General features: G+C 59.9%; 2 long non-coding RNA genes across 3 annotated transcripts; one reads left to right on the top strand and one right to left on the bottom strand.

The window, feature by feature from the left end:
- The first annotated feature begins 11,338 nt into the window (after positions 1-11,338).
- On the top strand, positions 11,339-26,679 carry LOC139084112 (uncharacterized). Of its 2 annotated transcripts, none has more exons than XR_011541423.1 (4): positions 11,339-11,539; positions 19,027-19,587; positions 20,227-20,359; positions 21,901-23,484. It is a non-coding gene; the product is annotated as an uncharacterized lncRNA (long non-coding RNA). The 2 variants fall into 2 exon arrangements; XR_011541422.1 differs by lacking the exon at positions 21,901-23,484 and adding an exon at positions 26,138-26,679 and having other exon boundaries at positions 11,365-11,539.
- On the bottom strand, positions 15,539-18,606 carry LOC139084113 (uncharacterized). The gene is made up of 2 exons (XR_011541424.1): positions 18,414-18,606; positions 15,539-17,597 (listed from the first exon to the last, which is right to left on the bottom strand). It is a non-coding gene; the product is annotated as an uncharacterized lncRNA (long non-coding RNA).
- Positions 26,680-27,162: the final 483 nt, after the last annotated feature.

Genomic DNA, 27,162 nt, shown 5'->3' with positions numbered 1-27,162 from the left:
GCATGCACACGCACACAGGCATGCATATGCACATGTACACAGGCATGCACACACAGGCATGCACACAGGCATGCACACATACACAGGCATGCATATGCACACTTACACAGGCATGCACATACACACAGGCATGCACACACACAGGCATGTACATGGGCATGCACACGTACACAGGCATGCACACACACAGGCATGCACATGCACACACACGGGCATGCACACGTACACAGGCATGCACATGCACACACACAGGCATGCACACGGGCACAGGTATGCACACGCACACAGGCATGCACATGGGCACAGGCATGCACACACACACAGGCATGCACATGGGCACAGGCACGCACATGCACACAGGCATGCACACGAGCTGACAAATGCCTACATATGCACGTGTGCTTGCACTCATGCATGCACAACACACATTTGAGCGCACGGAAGCATGCAAACATGCATGTGTTCACACCCATGGATACACGCACACGTGCATGCAAACACATGTGCAAGCACACGCCTGGACACAGAACCGGGACGAGGGTGAGGGGAGTGAGGATGCGACTTAAAATCAAGGTGGGATCCTGCCTTTGTTTCAAAATTCAAGGCTTTGTTCATCTGGGTTGGTCCATTATTTGATTTTTTAAATATTGCATTAAACTATTTATCTTGACAGGGCCGGCCCCGTGGCCGAGTGGTTGACTTTGCGTGCTCTGTTTCGGTGGCCCAGGGTTTCTCAGGTTCGGATCCCGGGTGCGGACATGGCACCACTCGTCAGGCCATGCTGAGGCACCGTCCCACATCCCACAACTAGAAGGACCCACAGCTAAAAATATGCAACTATGTCCCAGGGTCTTTGGGGAGAATGAAAAGAAAAAAGATTGGCAACAGATGTTTGCCCAGGGCCAATCTGAAGAAAAAAAAAATCATCTTGACGACTGTTCTTTTGACACTCCCTTAAACTTTGCTGCCAAGGCGACTGCCTCACCGACCTCCCCATCCTCCCAGCCCTGGCACGCACACACACACACACGCATGCGCACACACACTTGCACACACGAGTTCACACGTACACAGTGAAGCCTACTAATGGGGCGAAGTCCGACCCGCGGGTTGAAGCCATCACTCCCCCCGTCCCCACCCCACCCTTTCCTGAGCGGCCACCCAGACACCACCTTTCCTGGGTGGTGGTTTCTTTCGACCAGAGCCTTGAAGAGAAAAACACTGTACTTGGGAAAACAACTGCCTTTCCAAATGGAACAAAAGAGAAGAGAAAACCAGAGAGCCCGCACAGAGAAAAGGGAAATGTCCCTCATGACGCTCGCGTTTACGTGCAGAACCGGGTAGACGCCACTGCAAAGCGGGAAATTAATTCTCGGATTCACGATCAAAAGGCTGGGACGCACGGCTGTCTGCGGTGCTGGAAATCTGTTTCCCTTTCGTCTTTCAATCAGCGTATCTCGCAGGTCACACGATGCGGCCGAATGCGGGTTTGGTCATTTTCATTCCCTCTGGCCCTGCCCGTGGTTTCCCAGCCCTCCTTCCAGGTTGCAGCAGGAGCACCACCACAGCGCCCGTCGTGTGCTGTCGAGAGGCTCATGGAGCGTGTCACGTGCATTAGTTCCCGGAGCCCTTGTGACCCGCCCACTGCCCAGGGGAGAATACGGGGGCTCCATGACCTCAGGTCACGTGCCTGAGGCGTCAGAGCTCAGGTGGCGCGGCCGGGATTTGAGCCACGGCTGTCTGGCTCTGGGCTCTTAACCACACCACATTACTCGCAGTAGATTTTTGCATGTTCCTGGAGACGGACTTGTTGGGTCAGAGGTTCACGCACTTAAATATTTAATATTTCACGCACTTAAATGTTTAATACAGTTATCTAGACCGCCCTCCAGGAAGGTTGCATCAGTTTAGACTCTCAGGACAGTGCACGGATGTGTGTCCCCAAAACTTCACACACACTGGTAAGCTTGACAAGTAAATGCGATTCTTATCTGATGAATGGTCAGACTGAGCATCTTTGCAGAGATTTGTTGACTTTTTATCATTCCTTTGTGAGCCCCTTATTCATGCCCTGTGCCAATTTCACACTTGGGATGTTTGTCTTTTTCTTATTGATTTATAAGTGCTCTTTGTATATTAAGGCTCCTAATGCTTTGTCTGCCATACATGTGGCAAACAATCTAATCCCTGTTGATCTGGGACCACTTTGAAAGGCCAGGTAGGTCTGCTTTTATGGCCCACCCAGCCCCAATGAATGCTTTTGTTCTAACCAGTCCCCATGGCAGCAGCATTTTATTAGTGGTGCTCCCAGAGGCAGAAGTGGAGACCCTGGGTCTTATAAGCCCCAGTCTTATCCACACCGACACTGGAAGAACCTCTCCCTCTGCATAGCAAGAAAGCTCAGGTGCAGGGTCAGCAGCTGGCTGTGCGGCTGGTCCAGCAGCCCGGAGACGCCTCATCTCTGCCTCCTCTGGGCTCACCTGCGTTCCTGAATCCGGCCACGCCCACCTCCCGCCAAGCCACACCCATTCTGCCCTAAAGCCACGCCCTTCCCCTGTCAGCCACGCCCACCTCCCCTAGGAGAGCCGAAGATGCACAGAGAGGAACGGAGTGCCCCTCAAGAACGGGCTGGGGAACTGAGAGGGGGAGGCGGGCAGGAGGGGCCCCTGGCCTGGAAGGCTGGCCACCCCCCGGTGCCCGCAGCACCCACCTCGTTAAGGAAAGGAGGCCCCTGGCTGCTTTCTTTAACACATCCCTCTCGGGCCCGCGGTTTCTCTGTCCTCGCTTTCACCATCTGTAAAATGGGGATCCTTTTAAGGCTCCCATGATTTAGGATCTAGAAAGTGGCTGGAACGGCGCCTGGCACACAGTGGGTGCTCAGTAAACAATGGCTCAGTTTCAGTTCCCCTGTTTGCTGTACTGTTACTGAGGATGAGGTATGGGACAGAAAAGCGGGGCCCCGCACCTGGAACCCGCCCCGGGGGCAGTTAGGTGGGGCTCTGCACCGCATCTTTACGCGGTGCCACCGGGAGGACCCTCTGGCGGGAAACTGAGGCCCCGACTACGCCCCTCCCCAGCTCTCCCCGCCCCAGCCCTCCTCACCCCTGCCCCAGCTCCTCGGAGACCCAGATCGGCCCCCTGGGAAAGTGGCACCGTGGGGACAGGCGCTACCCAGCACAATTACCGTTTTCATCCTCATTAAACCACATTTTCATTCTAATTAGAGTCTTACGCCTCCCAGAGAGCAGGACCCATCACTCGTCAGCGCCGTCAGCAGCCGCTGCCCCCGCCCCTCCCAGGCGCCCGGTCCGCACCAGCTCTCTGCGCACGCGCGGGCCTCTCGGACCAAGACGAGCGCGCCAAGCTCAGGGGTTCGGCGTCCCGCTGCTGTCTCCGCGTTCTTGTCGCTGCGGCACGGGCCCCTCCGAGCACGCTGCGACCTCCTCCTTCTGTTTGGGGTCCGTGTCGCTTCCCCAGAAAGTCGTCCCACGCACGTGTCTGGGCGTCCGGGCCTGGCCCAGGGCCCGCGGCTGGGGTGAGCCAAACCCCGCCCCCCGGGGGGAAACGCTGAGCTCCCCGCGGGGCGTCCCGGCGCCCCAGGCGCCCGCAGTGGAGACGCGCTCAGGAGCACACCTTAATAGGCCGCCTTCCCTTCCCTTCCTCACGTCCCCCCACTCCCCCTGCTTCCTGGGGTCACCTCCCAGATCAAGCACACCCTAGACCTCTCAGATCCTTCGGGGTTCAGGGGACCCCGAAAAGAGTCACTTCAGTGATTCGATGCGCAAGGAATGGGTTAAGAAAGTTTCTGCAGGGGCTGGCCCCGTGGCCGAGTGGTTAAGTTCGCGCGCTCCGCTGCAGGCGGCCCAGTGTTTCGTCGGTTCGAATCCTGGGTGCGGACATGGCACTGCTCGTCAGACCACGCTGAGGCAGCGTCCCACATGCCACAACTAGAGGAACCCACAACGAAGAATACACAACTATGTACCGGGGGGCTTTGGGGAGAAAAAGGAAAAAATAAAATCTTTAAAAAAAAAAAAAAAGAAAGAAAGTTTCTGCAGCTGTCTCTGGAACCCAAGCACCGTTTCAAGTAGAACGCAGCATCCTTGGGCCGAGGTGAATTGCGTTTAATATACACTCTCAGAGGGCTCTGTTGGGAGCTGGGGTAAACTGCCCAGCACTCCTGGGGAGCAGCGTGGCAGTATGTGTTAAAGTGTGACGGGCACAAACCCTCCACCTTGGTTCCCTTTCTGGCGGCCGGCCTCATGGAATCATCCCTCAGGCGTGGAGGCGGAAGCCAGGACGACATGGGCAGGCCCGTCTGTGACCATGCAAAACAGGAGACAACTCCTGTCCTTCAGTAACGGATGGGGACGTTAGCTATGCAACCTGGCATCCCGGAATACTATGCAACCTGGCAAAGGGGGAGATGTCTGTAGTAGTTTCCTAGGGCTGACAAGACGAATTGCCACAAACAGGGTGGCTGAAAACAGTAGAAATTTATTCTCTCACCGTCCGGGAGGCCAGCGTCAGGCGCGGGCAGGTGTGGTTCCTCTGGGGGTCTGAGGGAGACTCGGTCCCGGGGCCGGCCCCCCGAGCTCCTCTTCTAATAAGGACACTGGTCACATTGGATTTAGGGCCACCCTGATCCAAAGTGACCTCATTGTAACCTGACTAATTCCATCTACAAAGGCCTATTTCCAAATAAGTTCGCACACACAGGCCCGGGGTGAGGACTTGAACTGTCTGTAAAGGGGGCGCAGCTCGGCCCACAGCAGTGCCCCAGGGACCCATCTTGAGTACGCGGGGCTCCCTTTTTGGGATGACTTAACCCGTCTCGACCCGTGCCACCTCCAGCCTTCGCCCGGCCACAGCTGTGTCTTTCCTCCTTTGATTTAGCCCATAGTCATCCCACACTTTTAACACATTCTGCGCCATCCTAAGCATTTTAGGGGCACTGTTTTATTTAATTTTTGCAGCAATCCCACAAAGCCCATACTGTGTTGGCCCCATTTACAGATAGGAAAGCTGATCCCCAGGAACATAGAATCCCTGTTTCCAGGTCACTCAGCTCATAAGCGGCAGAGTGGCCCCAGCAGCCTTTCGTGACAACTGCAGCTACTGGCCACCAACTTCCATGGTGACAGTGTGCACCTGCCATGAAACATACACGGTCGTTTATTTCTTCTAACAACCTTGCAAGGCAGAAACGACTCTCATGTCAGGGACGAACAAACAGGCAAGGAGAGGGTAAGCAACTTGCCTAAGGTCACACAGCAGGTGCCAGGGTGGGGATTTGAGCTGAATGTGTGATGTTTTGGGGACCACAAACTCCATCTCCCAAACGTGGTTCTGCAGCCATAGGAAGAACAGGGCCCGGGTCTCGGCCCCCTGTGGAAGGGTGCCCTCGTGGGCCCTGCCCTTGCCCACCCTGGTCCCAGACCACCACACAGCAGGGACCCAAGTCCGCCTCTAGCTGTTGCAGGGCTTGGGGATCCAGGTGCCACGGTGACTCCGAAGGGTTATTAATTATTGCTAATTAATATCTGTGTTCAGAAAGCCAGCCCGGCCCCTGGGCCTGGAGCATCCAGGAAGGAAAGTACGGGAAAGCTGGCGCCCTGCCAGGCCACATGGATCGTTCAGACTGCCCTGGGCTGGCTAGCAGGAAGGGCTCCTGGGACCAGAAGGGGAAACTGAGGCACAGATGAGGTCCAAGCAGCCCTGGAAAGCTTCAAAAGTAGTTGCCATTCGAAAGAACAAGGGGACAAGCCTTGGTGACCTGAGAGCCTAGGGCCTCACAGGAGGTCTGGGTCCCACCCCCAGGCCTCAGTTTCCCCATCTGTAAATGGGGATCAGAATTCCTTTCTTATATGTGGGAAGGGACTCGTCAAGCTTTTATGCACGTGAAACGCTTTCCACATGAAACTGCCTTTCCCTGGCTGCCAACCTGGAGGCCTCCTGCAGCCACGTGCCTCGGTTTCCCTTTCGGGAAGGAGCAGGTGGGCCCCTCCCTGCTGCAGCTGCTGCCTCTGGGCCTCGAGCCGACCTCTGGGAAGGCTCGAAAGATCGTTTCCAGTGGGGCTAATTAAAAACGCTGCCCCTAACGTGGCGATGAGACAGTTCCTGGGCCCCTGATTAAAAACAGAAGTTTCCCCCACGTTCTCGGAGACGGAGCAGAAGGGAAACACAGACGCAAACACGCGCACAGATACACACACACTGGCACAGCCAGCGCGCACAGCCGCAGGGCAGCCCCCAGCAAGGTGCAGGACCCCCAAGAAGCCGCCAGCCCACCACGCGGCCTGGCTGGGCTGGAGCCAGCGGCCAGGAGCGAGCGCCCGGCTGGGAGCAGCCCAGAGGGCAGGGCTGGTGGACAAATGCCCCTGCCCCTCTCCCTGCAGGGCGCGCTCCATGGGGGCTCCCAACGCCCCCAGGGGGACCGAGCTGGGTCTCCCCTTCCTCTCCCACCGCCCCCCACCCCCTGGCCATCGCCCATCTCAATCCCATCAGGGGCCATAGCAAAACCACCACCCACCGGGGCGCAGAAACGACAGAAATTTCCAGCCCCGGGGGAGGCTGGAAGTCGAAACATGGTGGGGTTCTGGGGAGCAAGTTCTTCTGGGTTCACAGACCTCCTCCTTCTCGCTGTGGCATCACATGCCGGAACGGGGTGCGGGGGGGTCTCTCTGGAGCCCCTTTTACCAGGGCACTAATCCTGCTCACAGGGGCTCCACCTTCATCCCCTCCCAAAGGCCCCGCCCCCCAACGACATCACCCTGGGGGTTAGGGCTCAGCGTGTGAATTTGAGGGGACACACGCACTGGCTCACTGTATCCCCCAAATAAACTATGTGCCGTCCATCTGCTTCTGGGGGAAGCCAAGCCAAGGGGCCCCAGAGAGCAGAAACGCACGTGTCCACACCGACCTGGGTGTGCACACACTAGAAGGGTATACGGTGGTGGGTTCCAAAGGGGGTGATGTTGCCCCCTGGGGACACTTGGCAATGTCTGCAGGCATTTTGGGGTGTGACAGTTGAGAAGGGGGGCTACAAGCACCTAGTGAGTGAGGCCAGGACACTGCTCCACACCCTACAGGGCACAGGACGGCCCACAGCAAAGACTGATCCAGCCCCAGTGTCAAGAGCGCTGAGGCTGAGAAGCTGGGTCCACAACTGCCCGGGACACCGGCACAGCCTGCGCCCGCCTGTCAGTCACACGCAGATGCACAAAGGGTTCACAGGCAGCCTCGGAACGCAGGATGCACGGTGCCCCACGGCCTCCTACCAGGGAGGGAGCAGCAACATTTACACCCGGGTGTTTTGCACCAGGCCGTGTAGACCACCAGAGGGGCCTGCACTCTGCTCCCAGAGCCTCTCCCGGGAAGAACTCATTCCACCCGCACAGCCATCCCGGGAGATGGTCAACTACCATTAAGCCCATTTTACAGACGCAAAACTGAGGCCCAGAGAGGGGACGCCCCCCCTCCCTCGCAGGTGTGTGTAGACACGTGTGTGGAGGCAGAGAAAGCAGGCTGGAAGGGGACCTTCCCACCAAAGCACCCCCACTACTGCAACCTTAGTGACTGAGAGTAACAACGAAGCCAGCCCCAAAATGGTTTTTCAACCGGCTGACCCTGGAGAGGACCCACCTGGGGCTCCAACCGTCTTCTGGCTCTGTGCCCCTGGGCGAGCCACGCAGCCTCCCCGAGCCTCAGCTTCCCCACCTATGAAATGGGGCTTCGTCCATTCGTTATCCCACAAGCGTGCTCGGCGGCCCTGCTGGAGCCAGCACGAGCCGGCCCCCGGGCTGTCTTGGGTGAAGGCAGGACCCGCGCACAGGAAGCGCCCCCCAACCCCGACCCTCCCCGGCAGGGGCTGCCAGACCAGCCCAGCGCGAGCAGGAGCGCCCCACCCCCGCAGACCCCCGGGAGCTGGGATCGAGACGGGGTCCCGGGGCTCGGCGTGCAAGGCCCGGGCCAGCGCGCAGGTGCCTCCAGGCGCGGCAGCGCGCGTCCCGCCTCCGCCTCCGCCTCCCGCCGCCGCAGCGCGGGGAGCGCGCGCCACCTGCCGGCCGCCGCTGGACGTGCGCGCCGCGCCCGGAAAGTGGGTCTCCGCTCCCGGTGCTCGCCTCCCAGCGCCCCGGGGCCCCAGCAGCGTCGAAATTCTCCTCCGCGATCCCAGCGCTCTTGCGGGGCGCTGTTTCCACGCTACCCTTGCCCACTTATCGATCACCAACAAACGTGTGTTGAGCACCTGCTGCATACCGGGCTCTGCTCTGTGTTCAGAGGACACAGAGGGAGCAGGCTGGGGTTGGGGGGCGGCCTCCCTGCCCTCCTGGAGCTCAGGGCCTAGAGGAAGACAGAGGGCCGGGACAACAGCCCAGAGGCCACTGCTGGTTGCATAGGTGTTCTGCAGGAGGAAGTGAGGGGAGAGATGTCACAGGCCGGGCCCGTGCGGAGGGTTCTCCAAGGACTGAAGCCTGAGAGGGACAAGGCCCAGCCATGTGCCAAGCCTGGGGCAAGGCGGCCCCGTGGAGGGTAAGTGGGTGCAAAGGCCCTGGGATGGGAAGAAGCTTGGGGTGTTGGACAACAAGAAAGGAAGTCAGGGTGGCCAGAGATGGAGGGAGAGGCAGGGCGGAATGTCAAGGCGCCTGCTGGGGACAAACTGACTCCACACTCCCGAGGGGAGAAGAAGAAACTTCCTTCGGAGCCCAGAGCCCTCCGTCACCACCCAGCTCCGTGCAGATGCCCTTCTGCCTACACCCCCGCCCGCCACGCAGACGCGGGACCAGGTGTCCCGCAGAGACAGCCTGGCCCGCGTGCACTGGCTCCCTCTGCCCGGCCTTTGCCTCTGACGAGACTGACTCCCACCACAGAGCCCAGGGGCACGGGTGGGGGCGAGGAGCAGGACCCCGTGAGTAACAGCACAGGGCAGGGACCCCGCGGTCGGCCCAGTGGCTTCTCAGGGCATGCCCGTGCTGGGCTGACGGGCAGGGGCACAGCAGAGGCTCCGTGGACCTGCCAGCCCAGGGGTCCTTGTGCGCCAGCTGCCCCTCGCCAGGCACTCCTTGGGCAACCGCACAGGGGGCCGCTCTGCTGGCAAAGCCCCCTCCTCGCCCCCTAGGCCACAGAGAAAAGCCCTCAGGGGTTGTCACCAGCCCCACAGCCCTGCCCAGCCCGAGGCTTCCTTCATGGCCCCAGGAGCAAAGTCCCCTTGTGAGGCCTGCCGGCCCTGAAGGGACAGTGCGGCAAGCACTGCTCTGCAGGTCCCTGCCTTGGGGGCCTGGGAGGGGCTGTGGGTGTCACTCAGCCCCGCAAGGGGAGCAGAGCTCTGTCCCCAGGCCGGCTGGCCTTGGCCTTGGGGACGGCCTGGCCTTGGGGAGGGGTCGGAGGCTCCTGGAGCTTCTTATGGCGGCTGCAGCGGCACAGACTGAGTTACCGCCTCTCGAAGGGCTCATCGCCCCTAATCGGTTGGGAATCGGGCAGTTCTCGGCCTTCTGAGAACCAAAATATTTTCCCTCCCAGAAGCCCCCCCATTCTGGCTCTCCCCAGTTTCCCTGCACAGAGGTGTGTGGTGAGGCGGGAGAGCCCGGAACCACCTGCTGGCCCTCAGAGACCCCACTTTCTGGGCCTGACACAGGCAAGGGCCGAATGCCAAGGACGAGGGCCCCAGCTAGAGAAAGCCAGGAAGACCTCCTGGTGGAGGTGGATGAGGGCTGGTCTGGAGGACCTCAAGTTTCCCATCTGGAGCCCAGGGGTCCCAAGATCCTGTCCTGCTTGCGGGGCAGCAGGGCCAGAAGCTGGAGTTGATGGTTCCGGACCTGGGGGGCCTGTTTGGGGCCTCAGTTTCCTCCTCTGTAAGATGGGGGCAGAGCTGCAGCAGCCCAGGCACTGGGAGGGAGCAGAGGAGGTGCGCCAGGAACGGCTACCCTGGCAGAGAGGAGACCCCGGGGGGGCACCAAGTCACAGCCCGGCGGGCGCTCACCCAGCCCCTCGGGCCGCAGTCGGCCTGGCGCCCTCCGCCTGCGCATGTAGCAATATGCGTTTGAGGCCTGCCCGCTGCCCTGCTCCGCTCCGGACCCCCGATGGGCCCTAAACACACACTGGTCCCCCTTGGGCCCTTGGCCCTTGTGGGTCCCCCGGCCTGGCTTGCCCCCCACCCCCTGCACACACCCACACGAGGTGCTGTGTCGGGGAAGCTCTAGCCCTGAAATGCCGTCTCCTCCAGGGAGCCCTCCTGGACCACTCCCTGCGGGGGAATTCTCCAGCCCCTCACGCCTTTACGCCTCTGAGAGACAGTCCTGTTTATACCCTTTCTGCATGACCCGGGGCTCAGCTTCCTCATCTGTAAAGTGGGGGTGGTGTCGGCGGTCTCCTCAGAGGCCTGGGTCCTGACTGTGGTGGCCCTGGGGGCCAGGGCGAGTTGGGACCTCCTTCTGCAGGACACAGGACTCTGAGCAGAGCTCAGGGCAGGCGGGTGACCAGACCGTCAGAAGAGGTGGAGCGGAGGCGGACCTGGGAACAGTGGCCGGGTTGTCATGCCCCCATTTTACAGATGGGGAAATGGGGGCCCAGAGAGGCACAGTCACTTCCTGGGGGCGCACAGCCCTCTAATGGGAGAGCCGGGATTCACACCCACGTTTGGCAGAATCCCACAGGCTTGGGCGGGGAGGGTGGGCCTAGGGAGGCAGCGACTTGAGACTGAAATAGTCCCGCCCAATGCTGCCTTCCTACCCTCCTCCTTCCTTCCTTCCTTTCTTTTTCTACTTTCTTTCCTTTCCTCATTCCCTCCGTCCTTCCTCCTCTCCCTCCTCCTCTTTCCTTTCCTTTTCCTTCCTTCCTTCCTTTCTCTCTCTCTCCTCCTCCTTCCCTCCATCCCTTCTGTCCTTCTACCTCTGATTTAGCCCTTACCCCATCCTGGCCTGAACCACCATGCCCACCCCTGAACACAACTGAGTCAAAACTGTGCCTGTCACCCGCCCTCCAAAGGGAAGGAAGTAAAAATCCAAACCCAAACGAGCTTGAGAACAACAACGAAAAGAATTTATTGGTTCATATAACTGAAAAGTCTAAGGTATGTTGGCTTCAGGGACGGCTGGATCCAGGGGCTCAAACCGAGTAATCTCCCCCCCTCAACTAAGCTTGCCTCTGGGGAGCTTTACTCTCAGGACGAATGGCCTCTGCCACCCCTGTTTATGTTTTATCAGCCTAGAAACTCTAGAGGACAACGAGAAAGCCACTTAGCCACTGGCTGTAGCAAAAGCCCCAGGCTCCCTCTCGTTGGGCAGACTGGGGTCATGTGCCGTTTAGAAGCCAATCGCTGTGGCCAGAACGGATGGACTGTGCCCCCTGGCTGGGCCTGGGCCACCTGACCGCTCCTGGTGGTGGGAGTGGGATCTCAGTGGACAAAATGTGGAGGAGGAGACAGTTCATTCCACAAACGTTTACTGAGCATCTACTGTGTGCCTGGCCCTGTCCTAGGTGCTGAGGACACAGAGGTGAACCAGACAGAAAGCACCCTGCTCTCAGGCAGCCGGCACTCTAGGTAAGGCATGATTACAGCGATATCAGAAGGCTGCTGAGCTATGGAGAAATGAAAGCTGGAAAAAGGATAGAGGCGGCTGGAGGGGGAGGCTTCAAGAGGAGGTGGGACCTGAGCAAAGACTTGAGGCAGGAGTGAAAATACCTGGGGAAGGGTCTTCCAGGCAGAGGGAATAGCCTGTGCAAAGGCCCTGAGGCGGGGCTGGGGCTGGTGTGTTTGGAGAACAGCGACCGGGCCTGTGTGGCTGGAGGGAGGGAGTGAGGGGCAGCGTGGGAGTGAAGCGGTGGGGGTGGGTTGTGCAGGGCCTTGTGGGCCTCAGGAGGACTTTAGACTTTAACCTGAACGAGGGGGGAGCCGGGGATTCTGCGCGGAGGAGGGACGGGACCAGCCTGACTCAGGAGCTCAGGCGAAGAACAGATGTCAGACTGACGCAGAGGGATTTCACGCACAGAGGGCTGGACTCGGCCTCCGAAGCTGGGTCCCTGCTCCCACGCCTCCCTGCGGTTTGATTTGTTGCCTTTTCCCACGACCCGCGGGCAGCACCGGTGGGGAGGGGTGGGGGACCGGCGCCCGGGTTCCCTCCCAGGAGGCGAGGGGCCCGCAGAGCCCGCAGCCCCCGCCGCTCCAGGCTCCCTGGACAGGCTGCTGGGAATGTTTGCTTTAGCCGAGGGCACAGGGAGGCACGACCCGGCTTGGTTGGCGGAAGCGGGGTCACCCAGAGGCTGGCCGGGGACACCCGGAGACAGGGGCTGCCTCCCCCGAGAAGCCACAGGGGCCGGTCTGGCCGCGCTGGCCCCTGGCTCTGTCTGGGCCTCAGAGCCCCCGTCCAGCCCTAGGAAGGGCCTGTGGTCGGCGCGCTCAGAGCTGTCGGTGGAGGGGCCATGAGGACCCTTGGGGCTGGATTTCAGCCCAAGAGGGCTGGGCCGCCTCCCGTCTGGGCAGCTCCCGCAGCTTTCTCTCCTGGGCCGCCAAGAATTACAGGCAGGAGCAGGAGCCAAGCGTTAACTGTACCAGAAACAGGAAACCCCCTCACACTTTCCTAAGAATACGACATACACGTGCAGGAAAAAAAGGACAGTTTAGACCCTGCTTCACGTCCTATACAAAAAATTCAGGTCTAGGATTATGGACCTAAATGTAAAACCTAAAACTATAAGACGCCCAGGAGAAAACACACAAGGAAATCTGTGTGACCTCAGCTTAGGCAGAGACTACCTGGACATGTCTTCAAAAGTGTGACCCTCGAAAGAAAACGTTAATACATTGGACTTCATCACAATGAAAACTCGTGCTCTTCAGAGGACGTCAAGAGAAGGGAACGCTGAGCCTCAGACCAGGGGACGCCGTGCAGGTCTGTGCTGATACAGGACTTGCACGCAGCACGGAGGAAGCGCTGTCGGGATGCAGCCACGAGACTCAACGCCCATTCACGCTCAAAACTCGGAGCGAGGCGGGAGCGGAGGGAGCCGCGGGGCTCTGCTGCGAGGTGGCTGCCAAAGCCGCCACAGCGGGTATCAAGCGGAATTGTGACATAGTGGTGATGTCCCCGAGATTAGACCAGAAAAGGAATGGCCGCTATCAGCATTTCTCTGCAACATTGCACAAGAGGAAGGAGCCAGGGTGACAAAGAAAGAAAACACAGGGGTGGCCCCGGGGCCCAGTGATTGGGTTCGTGAGCTCTGCTTCGGCGGCCCAGGGTTTCACTGGTTCCGATCCCGGGTGCGGACATGGCACCGCTCGTCAGGCCACAGTGAGGTGACATGTCACATGCCACAACTAGAAGGACCCACAACTAAAATATACAACTATGTCCTGGGGGGCTTTGGGAAGAAGAAGAAAAAGCAAAAAAAAAAAAAGAAGATTGGCAACAGATGTTAGCTCAGGTGCCCATCTTTAAAAAAAAGATAATAGGAGATTGAAAGATTGAAATGCAATAAATAAGACCTTCCTCATTTGTGAATGGCACAATTACGTACGTAGCAGATGGAATAAGATCTACCAATAAACTAATAAATCTGAGTGAATTTAGCAAGGGCCGTGCGCACAAGGTCAATATATAAAAGCAAAGGCTGTTTCTATCTACCAGCAGCTAAGGAGAGAAATGAGCGGAGCAAAGGGGAGAGTGGAGGCGAGCAGGGGGCCCAGGGGGCCTGGGGTGAAGGTCTGTGACAGTGGCCACGCCAAGCGCTGGGTAAACTGATGACAGGCACCTGCCTGGGTGCACCTCACGCTGCGCACAGCACAAGTCTCGCCCGCGGGGGCACAAGCAAGGCCGAGAAGCGAGACCGGCCCAGCCTCGGCAGGGATGTGTTGGGAAAATTAAGTAGGCCTGGGGAGGGGCTGTTTTAAGTCAAGGGGTCAGGGAAGACGTTTGAGTGAAGACCTGAAGGAGGCGAGGAGGGGGCCATGTGGAGATATACGGGGGAGAGTACCAGGCAGAAAGTAACGGTCTGTGCAAAGGCCCTGGGGCGGGAGCTGGCCAGGACAGTGAGGCGGCCAGTGGGGCTGGAGGGAACACTGAGGGGGAGAGCGGGTGCAAGTAGGCAGGGAGGGGCAGGGCAGAGGGAGCACAGCCTGGTGGGTCACCGGGAGGACTCTGACTTCTGCTTTGTGTGAGGTGGGAGCCATGGAGGGTTCCTGAGCAGAGGAAGGACCTGACTCGGACACTCAAGGGCGCCCTCTGGCTGCTGCTGGGGGAACAGGCTGTAGGGGGTGAGAGCGGGAGCTGGAAGATGAGAGTAGAGGGCACTGCGCTGGTCCCAGGGGAGGTGACGGCCTCATGCAGGAGGATGGGGCCGTGGAGGAGGTGAGGGGCTGGTGGATTCCGGTTAGATGTTGGCTGTAGTGCCCACAGGGTTGCTGACGCGGGGGACGGGGGCACAGAGACAGAGGCTCCAAGTATTTGGACCTGAGCGTCTGGGCCTCTTGGAAGGAAACTGAGGCCCAGAGAGGTGGCGCGAGGGACCCGGGGTGCAGGCTGCGCAGCGGCAGTGGCGTGGCGACGGGAGAGCTCTGGCGCCGGCCTCCCCTCCACTCTGCTCTCAGGCCTCCGGCCTCTTGCAGAGCTCGGCCGGGGAGCCGTCCCCCCGACTCCGGGCCAGACGGATCACCGCCACCCCTCCCGCCCGGCTCCGGCCCCAGACCCCCCGGGCGTCCTCCTAGGAGCCCTGACGGCCCCGCCCCGCCTCGCCCGCGGCCTCCTCCCTGCCGGCCACCGGCGGCCTGGCTCCCGAGCAGCCCTGGCAGCGCCTGTGACCAGAGCCGCAGGCCCCCGACCCTCCCTGGGCCTCCCTTGTCCTGTGGCCTGTGTGCCCCCTCCTCCTGCCTCTCCCCCTCCTTCTTCTCCTTCTCCTCCCCCTCTTCTCCTCTTCCTCCTCCTCCCCCTCCTCCCCTCCGCTTCTCCACTTCCTCCCCCTTCCCCTCCCCCTTCCCCTCCCCCCCACCCCCACCGGCTGTCTGAGTATCTCCAGCCGCCTCCTGCCTCTCCATGTCAAAGGCCACAGTGGAGTCTCCTTGACTGCTGTGCTCTTTACTGGGAACCCTCCGGACCTGCTCCTGCCCCTGGGGAGACAGGGACCGCTACCTCAAAGCTGGCGCTCTGGAGGCCTCTCTGGCCCCTGCATCCCCCGCTGGCCGGCCGTGTGGGAGGAATGGGTGTTCCGTGTTGCTGCTCCCACTTACAGGTGGGGAGGCTGGCGCTCAGAGAGGGGATGCTGCGTGCCCAGGGCTGCACCCCCAGAAAGTAGCAGAGCCAGGACGCGACCCCCGGCCGCTCTGCTCCTCTGTCCCTCGTGAGAGCCACAGACGAGGCCTGGCCTTCCGGAGCCCTCTATCCGGGAGAGAGAGACAGGAAATAGCAAATGAGCGAGAACATACCACTCGGTGACAAGGGTGAGGAAGATCTCAGAGGGCGGCTGGGGTGGGGGGCTTGGGTGGCGGTCCCCAAGACCCCCCTTGGGGTGCATGATTCACTAGGACTCACAGACCGCAGAAAAGCTGTTCTACTCGTGATTACGGTTTATCACAGGGGAAGGATACAGATTAAAGTCAGCAAAGAGCAAAAGCTCGAGGAGCGGGACCCGGCAAGGCCAGGCGCCAGCTTCCAGTGTCCGCCCTTGGAGTCAGCGGACAGCCGTGAATTCTCCACGTGGACTGTCGCCAAGCAGGGACACCCGCCTGAGCCCTGGGGCCCAGCGTTTTACGGGGAGGTGGGCGCGTAGGCGTGGCTGACCAGCGTGCGGCTGGCCCGGGCTGCAGCCCCTGCAGAGGTCCCGCTGATTCTGAACGGGGGCCCAGGCCCAGCGGAATCTCACAGGAGCCCAGGGCGTCCGTCCCGGCTGAGGTCCAGGGTGCAGATTCTCACAGGCAGGACGTCCCGGGGGCAAGCAGGTGACATCCTAGGAGTAGGGCCGGGCCTGCAGATGGGCCTTTCTTGGGAACGTGCGGGATCAGGGCCCCCTGGGCTGCTGAGCTGACTCGACCGTACAGGCCTCAGTGTTGTGCTGGGCCAGGAATGCATCTTCAAAGAGCTCGTGTTGAAGCCGAGGCCTGCAGGAGGGGTTTCCTTCCCTGACTGAGGCTTCCAGTGAGACCGCAGCCCCAGCTGACACCCGCCGGCAGCCTGTGAGAGACCCTGAAGGGGGAGCCGTGCAGATGTCTGGAGACAGAGAATTCCGGGCAGAGGGAACGGCAGGTGCAAAGGCCCTGAGGTGGGACTGAGCTTCCAAGAAGAGACGTGAGGTGGGCACAGCCAGCCCTGAGGGAAGGAGGCGGGATCAGAAGGGCATCTGGAGCCAGGTCGGAGGCCTCACAGACGGCATGGCAGACAGATAGGGGTCCGGGAGGGCACCCCTCTGGGGGTGAAGAACTGAGCAGGTCAGGGTGCCATACACTAAGAAGGCGAAAATCAGTGGACAGACACCAAGGTGGCCCCACGGTTCCTGCCTCCTGGCATTCACACCGTGTCCCTCCCTTGTCCTGGAGCGCGGGCAGCACCTTGAGACTCACTTCTAACTACAGAATAAGACACAGATGACTGGGCCACGCTTCCAAGACCGGCTTCCAAATGACCGAGGCTTCCGTCTCGCTCTCACCAGCTCCAATGACGCCAGTGGCTGCCCTGTGAGCTGCCCCGGGGGGGCCCGCTCAGCCGGGAGCTGAAGCATCTCCTCAGCCAGGGGGCTGAGTCCTGCCAACTGCTCAGGCTGACTGTGGGGTGGAGCCTCCCCTCTCGAGCCCTCGGATGACACTGCAGCCCCCAAGACACCCGGCTGGCAGCCTGTGAGGGGCCCTGGAGCAGAAGTGACCTGCCAGTGACCTGCCCCAGGTCAGGAGGGGTGTCAGGAGTCACAGAGTTTGCCACGTTAAAGAGAATCATAATGGACGTCTGCCTGGGGCTGGCTTCCCCCCAGTGCAGAGCCTGAGACAAGGGTTGAGAGCAGCTGCTTCACTAGATGAGGATTCAAGAAAGCATCTGTAGAGAAGGCAGGAAGTGAGCTGGGGATGGCTGGGCAGCAGATACTGAGCTGTGGGCGCCTGGGCTCAGCCCCTCTGGAGCCCCCAGAGTTACCCCATATGAGGGGGTGGGGCTGGCTGAGAGTGATGGAGGGCTATTCCCAGGGATCTCAGCGCCCTTGGACTGTGGCCCCGTGGCCACGGAGCCCCAGGTGCAGCGGCACGTGGGGCCACAGCAAGGGCCGAGCGCACAGGTGTGCTTCCCCTTTGCCTCAGGCCCGGGAGCGCCTCAGCGTGGCACCGAGACTGGTCTTGTCTGCGTGTAAAATGTTGCTATTTTATTCCTCGTGGGCATTTTGCATTAATTTTGATTTCTTTAAAACGCTGTGTTAGAATAACATCTATCTTGACTCCTGAGTTCTTTGGTGCCCCCTTAAACCTCGTTCTGCCAGGTGGTGGCTCCCTCCTTGTGTGCCTGCAGCCGGGGGCCCACCGTGGGAGGCCAGTACGCGGGGCACGGCTCATGGTGACTGTCGCCGGTCAGAGCCCAGGCCTGGGACAGCGGGCACGTCACCCTGCGCCTGCCACATCCGTGCATCCCAGGTGACTGCAGAGGGAGAAGGAAACAGCCACTGTCGGCACCGGCTCTCAAGCCCCCACCGGAAGCCACACATGTCACACCCTCTCCCGTTTTTCCAGCCAAAACCAGTCACACCGCCACCCGCGTGGGCAGGCACCACCTCCTCCCTCGCGCCTGACAGGAGAGAGCGTCCCGGGTGGCGACCCCAGTGGCCCCGTGGCAGCCCGGCCAGGTTGAGCGGGGGAGCTGGGTTTCTGGACCGAGGCGGGAGGGCCGGGTGGAGACGGGAAGGTCCCAGGCTTTAGGGCACAATTAGTGTTGACTCCCTGGGGGTTCCCCCCTGCCCCTGTCCCAGCTTCCTGCCACCTGACAGCCCCCCCCCGGGCTGGGCGTCCAGCCTCAGTCCTGTCCTAACGTCCTGCCTGGGATTTCTCTTGTTTTAAATGTGACGAAATATGCATAATGTAGAATTTACCGCCTTCACCATTTTTAAGCATCCAGTTATTGGCATTAAGTGCACTCACACTGTTGGGCAACCAGCCCCACCGTCCGTCTCTAGAAATGTCTCGTCTTGTCTTCCCAAACTGGAGCTCTGACCCCATAAACACTCACTTCCTTGCCGCCTGCCCCCACCCCAGCCCTGGGAACCACCGTCCACTTCCCGTCTCTGTGAACTTGACTCCAGGGACCTCCCATGAGCGGGATCCTGCAGCATCTGTCCTGTTGTGACCCGATTATTTCCCTCGGCGTAATGTCCTCCAGGTCCGTCCGCGTTGGAGCAGGTGTCAGCATTTCCCTCCTTCTCAATTTTAAGTGGTAAAAAACACGTGATCTAAAACTCACCGTCATGACCGTTTTTGGGCGTGCAGTTCGGTTAAGTGTGTTTACATTGTTGTGCAATCCACCTCCAGAATTTTTCTTCTTGCAAAACTGAAACTGTGCCCACAGAGACAGCGGCTCCCACCCCTCCCGGCCCCGGGCAGCAGCCAACGCCGCTGCGCTTTCCGTTTCTAGAGTTTGACTACCTCAGTCGCCTCATTTAAGTGGGTCACGCAGTGTTTTTGTCGTTTGGTGACTGGCTTGTTTCACCGCGCATGGTGTCGTCAGGGTCCTTCCACGTGGTGGCAGGTGTCAGAACATCCCTCCTTTTTGACACTGAGTCATAGTCCACTGTGTGGATGGACCACATTTGTCTACTCATCTGTCCATCGGCCGACACCTGAGTTGCTACCCCTTTTTGGCTGCTGCCAGGATGGTGTGTGAATATCCTTCAGGATGCGTCGCAGCTCTTTTGGGGGCAAGCCCAGCAGGGCTGCTGATCGAGTTTAATTTTACCAGGAACTGACTGCTGTCTCCATGGCGGCCACGCCCTTTGCACTCCCACCAGCAGCACACGAGCGTCCCAATTTCTCCACGTCCTCGCCAACACTCGTGATGTGGTTTTTTCTCTTCGTAGGAGCCATTCTAATAAATGTGAGATGGTGTCTCATTGTGCTCCTGATTCGAATTTCCCTGAAGATCAGGGATGTCAATCGAGTATCTTTTCACGCGCTTGTGGGCCATCGTCTGGGGATCTCACGACTCTGTTCTGAAGGAGGCTCAGGCCGTGGGCGCCAGCCTCCTTGCCCGTGGCGGGGCCACCGAGGGCCCCAGGGCTGGCTGCTCAAGCCAGGCAGGAGCTGGTGCCCGAGGCAGGTGTGGCGGCGCTGTATCCCACGTCCACAAAGGGGTCGCCACTGAGCTTCTCACTCGGCACTGAGACACACGCCAGGGGCCCAGGGAAACCCCGGTGATGCCCTCATCCCAGATACAGGCGCCAACGGGAGACGCTGTCAGAGGAGCCCTTCCTCGGAGCACCCGGGAGGACGGCGCTGGCTGCCATCGCCTGGTCCCTGGCTTTTCGAGTCCCAGCCGGCGCTGGCGGGGTGATGCCACTGTGCCCCACACTCTTCCTTCAATCAGCTTGCTTTTCCTTTTTAAAATTCATAAGCGAGGGGCCAGCCCGGTGGCGCAGTGGGTAAGTTCGCACGTTCCGGTTCTCAGGGCCCGGGATTCACCAGTTCGGATTCCGGGTGCGGACATGGCACCACTTGGCAAAAGCTATGCTGTGGGAGGTGTCCCGCGTAGAAAGTAGAGGAAGATAGGCACGGATGTTAGCTCAGAGCCCATCTTCCTCAGCAAAAAAGAGGAGGATTGGTAGTAGTTAGCTCAGGGCTAATCTTCCTCAAAAAAAAAAAAAATTCATAAGCAAATTTGTTTTGAAAGGACCCTTTGTACCACTGCCACCAAAGGAAACCAGGGCCATTTCCCAAGTGGACGGCACAGAGGAAAGCACTGCGTGGCGGTAGGGGCACGGTGGCGGCGAGTGGGTCACACAGCAGGGCGGCACATTGGCGGGGTCACATCGGCAGGATCACATTGGCGGGGTCACATTGGCGGTGGCACGGCGGCAAGGCGCTGAGGTAGGCCCCGCCCAGGACCCTGCGAGCCGCCCCACCTAGTCCAGCCATGGAGCAAAGAGACTGCTCTTGGTGTTAAAAAAGAAACAAAAAAAGACAAAAAGGAAAATAAATAAAATGGAGAGAGATCACCGGGGTATTTAAAGGTGTTAAGGACACAGCGCAATGAACTCAGACTTTCACCTTCACTCACGCAGCCATCATTGAGCGCCAGCTGTGTCCCAGGCACTGTTGAAGGCAAGGGCCACTGGAGGGGGCAGACGACGGTGAGGACGCTGCACACTGACTGCACGGGGCTCAGTGCTTTGGAAAGAAGAAACGGCACAGCAGGTGACAGGGTCCTGGGGGTGGCTGCACTCTCAGAGAGGGGTCAGAGGAGGTCTCAGTTCAAGACTTGAAGGAGGTGAGGGGGGCTGGCCCGGTGGCGCAGCAGTTAAGTGCGCACCTTGTGCTTCGGCAGCCCAGGGTTCACCAGTTCGGATCCCGGGTGCGGACATGGCACGACTTGTCAAGCCATGCTGTAGTAGGCGTCCCACATATAAAATGGAGGAAGATGGGCACGGATGTTAGCTCAGGGCCAGTCTTCCTCAGCAAAAAGAGGAGGATTGGCAGCAGTTAGCTCAGGGCTAATCTTCCAAAAGGAAATAAGAGGAGGTGAAGGGGGCAATGTGTGGTGTCTGGGGGAGGAAGGATAGTGCAGGCAGAGGGAACAGCCTGTGCAAAGGCCCTGAGGCAGGAATGTGCCTGGAGGGTTTGAGGAACACCGACCAGGCCCAGGTCGCTGCAGGAGGCTAGCAAGGCAGAGATGGGCGGTGGAGCAGGGGGGGCCCGGCAGAGAGCAGGGCCAAGGACTTGGGCTCTTTGCTCTGAGTGAGGTGGGAGGCACGGAGGGTTCTGAGCAGAGGAGGGACGCCATATGACTCGGGCTCTCACGGCGACCTCTGGCCGCTGTGGGGAAACAGACTGTGGAGGGCGAGGGTGGGAGCCAGGGTGCTGGGCGGAGGCGGCTGCACCATTCAGGCCAGCGCTGAGGGGCTGGACCTGGAGTCTCGCAGGGTCCGCACGCCCACCCCCGGGGTCCAGGAGGCTCCCCAGCACTGCCTGTATTTACGTGACCCCAAGCCATCCCTCCCTACTCTAGCCTCAGTTTCCCCACCTGCAGACCAACCTGTGGGCTTTCCTCACGCCTGATTGTGAGCAGCCAACTTCAGGCTCGGGTCTGCGGGGGGAGGTCTGCCCACTCCATGGGCTGGGGGCGGCCGTGCAGGGTCCCAGGCCCAGGCACCCCGAGATGAGAGGGCAGGCGGGAAGCCACAGGGCTGAGGTCGTCCCAGCCAGCTTCACACCTCGCGGGTGTTAGCTATTCTCCTGTCACCTCTGCTGCACACGGTCTCAATCATTCTCTCTGCGGCCTCGCCTCCAACTCCTCTCCCCCCGCTCGCCTGGCTGCAGCCTCATAAGCCCCCTTGCTCTCCACACCAGGCACACTCCAGTCTCAGGGCCTTTGCACAGGCTGTTCTCTCTGTCTGGAACGCCCTTCCCCAGATGTCCTCATGGCTCCTCCCTCAGGTCTTTCCTCAGTGAGCCCTTCCTCGCCCACCCTGTTCAATTCAGCAACCTCCCAGCTCCCCTCCTCCTTCGTTAACCTGCTTAATTTCCCCATTCCTATGTTCTCCATTCTGTTCTCTTTATCGAGTTCACAGTCTTCTCCCCGGCTGGAATATCAGGCCCACGGGCAGACGTTTTGGTTGGGCTTGTTCACACCTGCCCTCCCCAGCGCCTAGAACAGCCCCTGGCATGCAGTGTTTGTTGAGTGAATGCATGATGATCAGATCTGTAAAAGGAGGAGAGTAACCTCTGTGTCACCTTAGGGCAGTGGAAAGATGAACTGAAGGGCGACCTATGAGCCACAAAGCAAAGGCTGTGACAGGAGAGATGCCCAGGGTGGCGTGGGGGACACTGCCACGACCCGCTCAGGATTTTTTAAAATCGAGGTGAGAGTCACAATGACATAAAATCAACCATTTGAACATGAACAGTCCAGTGGCATCCAGCACATCCGCAGCGTGCGCGGCCACCACCTCCGATCGCGGTGTCGCCTGTTCCAGAGCCTGGTTCCCTTTTGTGGCCCAATCGGGCTCCACGATGCGGATGGAGCACGTTGCATGGGTCCCGTCACTGTGGGTGGACACTGTGAACTTGGGGCCCCGAGCATCCGTTGAGGCCCTGTGCTCGGCCTGCCTGGCATCTGTGCGAAGGGGACCTGCCAGCTCACAGGGTGACACTATGCTCAACTTCCTGAGCAGCCGCCTCCCACCGCTGACGGCGGGGCACCCACTCCTGCAGTGCTGGGCCGCAGTGTTCTGGCCAAAGCCCCGGTCTCCTGGAACCTGTCACTTCCACCGGCGGTGGGGGGGGCGGGGGGCCGGTCACGACCTCCAGCGCCATGGCCCGGGGGCCCAGATGGAGACACCGAGGCACAGGGCCAGGTCCACCTGGCCCATGCCCACTGGGCACGGTCAGCCCCGCCCGCCGCTCCCCAGAGCCCTTGCAGAATGGGGAAGAGGCCTAGACCTTCAAGAAAGGCGGAAATGCCCGTGTGTCCTGGGGTTCCCGCTGGGACCGTGCAGCTTCCTGGGGCCTACCCGGCACCCCCGCCCACAGCTGCCCCGCCGCGTCCCAGCCGGGCCCCTCCGGCCTCCACCAGCGCGTCTCCCGGCGCCTCCCAGTGCTGCCTCTCCCTGCAGCTCCTGGAGCCTGGAAACAGTTTCAAATTTCAAAACCAGTTTCCATGGGGCGCAGGTTCTCCTTCTCAGGCCCCCGCGAGCCGCTTTAACTGACTTTATTCCTTCCGTTTGTAACAGTCCCTAAGGCACACCCAGGAGCCGCCAAGACCTGGGGCGTGGCCCCGCTCCCTCCCCCACCTCCCCGAAATCTGTGGGGGTTTTGGCTGAGGAAGATTGGCCCTGAGCTAACATCTGTTGCCAGTCTACTTTTTTTCTTTTCTCCTCCAAGCCCCCGAGTGCATAGTTATGCATCCTAGTTGTAAGTCCTTCTAGTTCTTCTATGTGGCGCGCAGCCTCAGCTTGACAGGCGGTGTGTGGGTCCACGTCTAGGATCCGAACTGGTGAACCCTGGGCTGCCGAGGCAGGGCGTGCGAACTTAACCATGACACCGCCAGTCGGGCCCAGAATTCAGCTTCTTACTCCCTCGCTCATTTATTTATTTTTTTTTTAAGTTTTCTCACATCTATTTGTATCCTGAAACCTTATCTAGTTTCATTTTCTCTATGTCTGAGCTTTATGACACGAGGTGGCTTTTGCATGAGGCTTTGGGGACATCTTTTCTGCTCCACATTTTACTACCCTCAAGTCACCACGTCATACACTTTAAATATATTATAATTTCATTTGTCAATTACATCTCATAAAGCTGGAAAAAATTCTACTATGAAATTCATGAAGCAAATTAAGATTTTTGCACTTCACTCAATTTTTAAAAGTAAGAAAGGAGTGTGTTGCCGAGATCCACTCATCTCATCGCACATCTGTGGGGTCTTTTTCATGGCTGTGTAATATTCCAACCCCTTTGTCCAGTTGCTGCTGAGGAAGCATTAAGCTTCCGTGAAAGTCTCCTCATCGTGTTAACATGCTGCCTGAAGCTTTAAGCAGCTGGCCCCTCTGTTCCCCCCACTTCCCCAAATCTTGGGGATCACTGGGGGGGTGAAACTGGCGACACTCTGGGGTCCAGCTCCCCGAGAGAAGCTCTCTCTGCCCCAGGGCCACCCCTGCCCCGCTGTCTCCACGGCTGCTTATAAACCGGCTATTTATAGCCCCACCCCCACCCCGCCCACGTCACCTGCCCCGGCTGGTGCCACAGCAGCTCAGCGCTCATGGGAAGGGGAAGTGGTTGCTAGGAGCTGGGTTTGTTTGGGGTTCGGGGTGCCCCTGCTGTTCCATGAAGGCCTGCATTTCTTAGAAGCTGAGAACACCGGGGTGACAGCTCAACCCACTCTTGCCACCGCAGCTGGTGGTGGAGGACGGCGGTGGAGGAGCGGGCCTGGCAGCTGGGTGCACCGCCCCTCCTCGCCTCCTCGCCCCTCGCCTCTGCCGCTGCGGCTGCCTCCTCCACGTCCTCGGTGCCCCCACAAGGGATGTGCTGCCCCCAACACCCCAGCCACAGCCCCAGGAGGCGGAGAGGCCCGGGCGCCCCACCGCCGTCCCTGGGCCAAGGCCCCAGACAGCTCGCTTCTATATTTGGGAGTTTGCTGAGGATGCCAGGAGCTGGATGCACGTGGTAGCGGGCAGCGGGCGGGGGCTGAGCGGCGGCCAGGTGGCCTCGGGCCGAGCCCAGGTGTCAAGTGAGCAGGAGACGCAGCCGCTGCGGGGACCCCCCCACCCCCCGCCCCGGGCTTCCTGGCGGGGCAGCTGTCTGGGCTCACAATGGCTGAGCCGCCCTCCTGGAGCCTCATGGCGGGCTGGCCGCCCTTCCTCTGCCATTGTCTCCAGGCAGGGGCTTCCTGTCCTGCCCCTCCACCCGAGACCCCATCTGACCCCGCCTCAGGCTGCGCCCGTGCCGGTTCCGGGCGCTGATTGGTGGCACAAGAAGCCGGGGGCAGGACGTGGCGGCCCCTCACGTGCCCTCTGCCAGCCGCGCCCCTGCGGTTCCATCCTCCCCATGACCCTCACCTGCGCTGGCGAGGTTCCAGCCAGTTCACAGATGGGGAAACCGAGGCCCAGAGAGGCCACATCACCCGCCCAAGACCACGTGGTCCTGAAGGGGAAAGATCGGGTTTGCCCAGGGCCCCTGTGTGAGATGGGAGCGTTTCACGGCGCCGTGCCTCGGTCTCCCCATCTGTCAAGTGGAAATCACAGCACGTGCCTCCCACGGCTGCGGAGAAGATGAGTGAGTTGGGCCGTGTGAGGCGCCTGGAAGAGGCCAGGCATACAGTAGGTGCCCACTGAGCGCTCCCGTGCGCCAGGAGGATGTGTTACTGCTGCAGCTATAATAACAAGATAATCACGTAATATGGTAGAGAACACTGTTACTATTATTGGCTGAGCAATCCTGGCTCAGCCACGTCCCAGCGGAGGAGCCCGGGGCCGACGGCCCGCGGCCCACTGCGGGTTTCACACCTGGCGAATGGGGCCCGTGTCCTGCCACACACCGTGTGCACAGAGGTCAGGAGGCTCTCCAGGGGCTGCCAAATAGGTCAGCGGGGCGGGAGCTTTGGGGCAGAGGGAAGGAGGAGGAGCAGTGTGGACACCCCGGGGGGGCCCGGCGGGAAGCCTGAAGGGGGCTGCCTTCGGAGGGCAGTGAGGGGGGTCGGGGGGTGTTACAAATTACAGAGCCCTACTGGGCGCAGGCTCGGTGCCAGAGACACAAACAGAGCCAGTCGTGCCCCGCTGACCGTCTAGTGGGGTGGGGGGCAGACAGCAGACGGGAAGCAGGGGAGCCCGCGGTGGGGGGATGAAGGGCTGCAGGAGCCGAGAAGGCAGGGAGCAGCCGGGGGTGCCGAGGAAGGGGCTACGCTGTCAACACGGAGGGGGGTCAGGGGACGTTTGGGCAAGAACCTGAGGGAGAGGAAGCATGGAACCCTGAGGTTATCTGGAGAAAGAGAGCTTCAGGCAGAGGCCACAGCCCGTGCAAAGGCCCTGAGGTCAGACGGTGCCTGGTGTTTTCCACAAGGAAAGCTGTAGCCAAGTGACCGAGGGGGACAGCAGGATGAAATGTGGGCAGCATGGTGACAGGCAGAGTATGCAGGGCCTTGTGGGCCTCAGGAGGACTTGGGTTTTTCCTCTGAGTGGGAGCCATGGAGGGTTCTTGAGCAGAGGAGGGACGGGACCAATCCAGGCATTCCCATGTGCCCTCGGGCCACTGGGAGGGGAACAGAATGTGGGGGTCAGGAGCTAGGGCACCAAGGCCAGAGATGATGGCGTCAGCCCAGGGCGGGGGCCGATGAGGAGAAGTGGGAGGATTCTGGGTCTATTTGAAGGCAGAGCCACAGGACTTGCTGACTGGCCACATTATGGCGGTGGCGGCGGTGGGGATGTCCCTCTTCACGCCTTCCCCAAGCTGCGGCAAACATCTTGAAACCTTTTCTCCCAGGTTGTCCCGTTCCTTCCTCACCTTGTTTGGTGAGGCCCTCCCCAGACAGAAGAACTGCGTCCGGGGAGAGTAGACTGGCTCCCAGGCCCAAGGCATCCTGGGAAGGAGGAAGGAGAAGAACCCATGAGGCCGAGGGCGGCTGTGCCTCCGCCTCCCCTCCCCCAGGCTGGAACCCCCACCCCAGCTGCTCCGGGCACCAGCTCCCAGCCTGCGGGGCTGTGGGGAGAGGACCGCCAGCCTGGGGTTTCCAGCTTTCTGGGAAAAAAGTCAACATCCACTATGGATCTGGTCTGGCCCCCTCCCGTGTCCACTGTCCTCCCCCAGGTCCCCCGACCCTGGTAGGACCCCTCCCCACCCATGTCCAGGGCGGAGGGAGGGTCACAGTGGGCGGGCAGGGGTTAATTCCTGGAGCCGGCGTGCTCCTCCCACCTCTGGACGATCTGTCTCTGTCCTCAGCCATTGGTGACCTTTTTTTTCCATGACCACAATCTTCCCCCTTTGAACTATTATGTGCTAAATATATATTTTTTTTAATTTTCTACACTTGTGCAGCCTTGAATCCATTCATTTAAAAGGAAAAGTTTATATTAATGTCCTAATGGGAAAACCCTGCTCGTTGCCCCAAACAGCCTGTGAATTTCAAAAGAAAAAGTAACACAAGGAAGGTGAAACTGTGGATTTTAGCTGGATAAACCCGGGGCCACCAAATGCTAAACGCCTTAGCTCCCTGGAGAGCCTTTCTCCGGGCCCTGGGGACAGGCTGCCTGCCTGCGGATCTCCTCTTTGCCACTTGGTCGCTGTGCCTCAGTTTCCCCCTCTGTGAGACAGGAATCCCAGGTGCACCTGCATCGTGGGTGTTTTGCAGAGTAAATGAATCAAAAGAGATAAACAGATAATTCTAGGAGAATCAGGCCTGGCTCAGATTACCCGCTTTTAAAATGCAAGTTTTTTTTTTTTAATTTATTAGATGGCCCGGGAGACCGGCCATGTGACTTCTTCCAGAAGGAAACAGCTCTGCTCTCATG

This window comes from Equus przewalskii, chromosome 6 (genome assembly GCF_037783145.1).
Source record: "Equus przewalskii isolate Varuska chromosome 6, EquPr2, whole genome shotgun sequence".
Classification (NCBI taxonomy): Eukaryota; Metazoa; Chordata; class Mammalia; order Perissodactyla; family Equidae; genus Equus; species Equus przewalskii.
The sequence above is the reverse complement of the archived record's forward strand: the minus strand, read 5'-3'. Positions and strand labels throughout refer to the sequence as shown.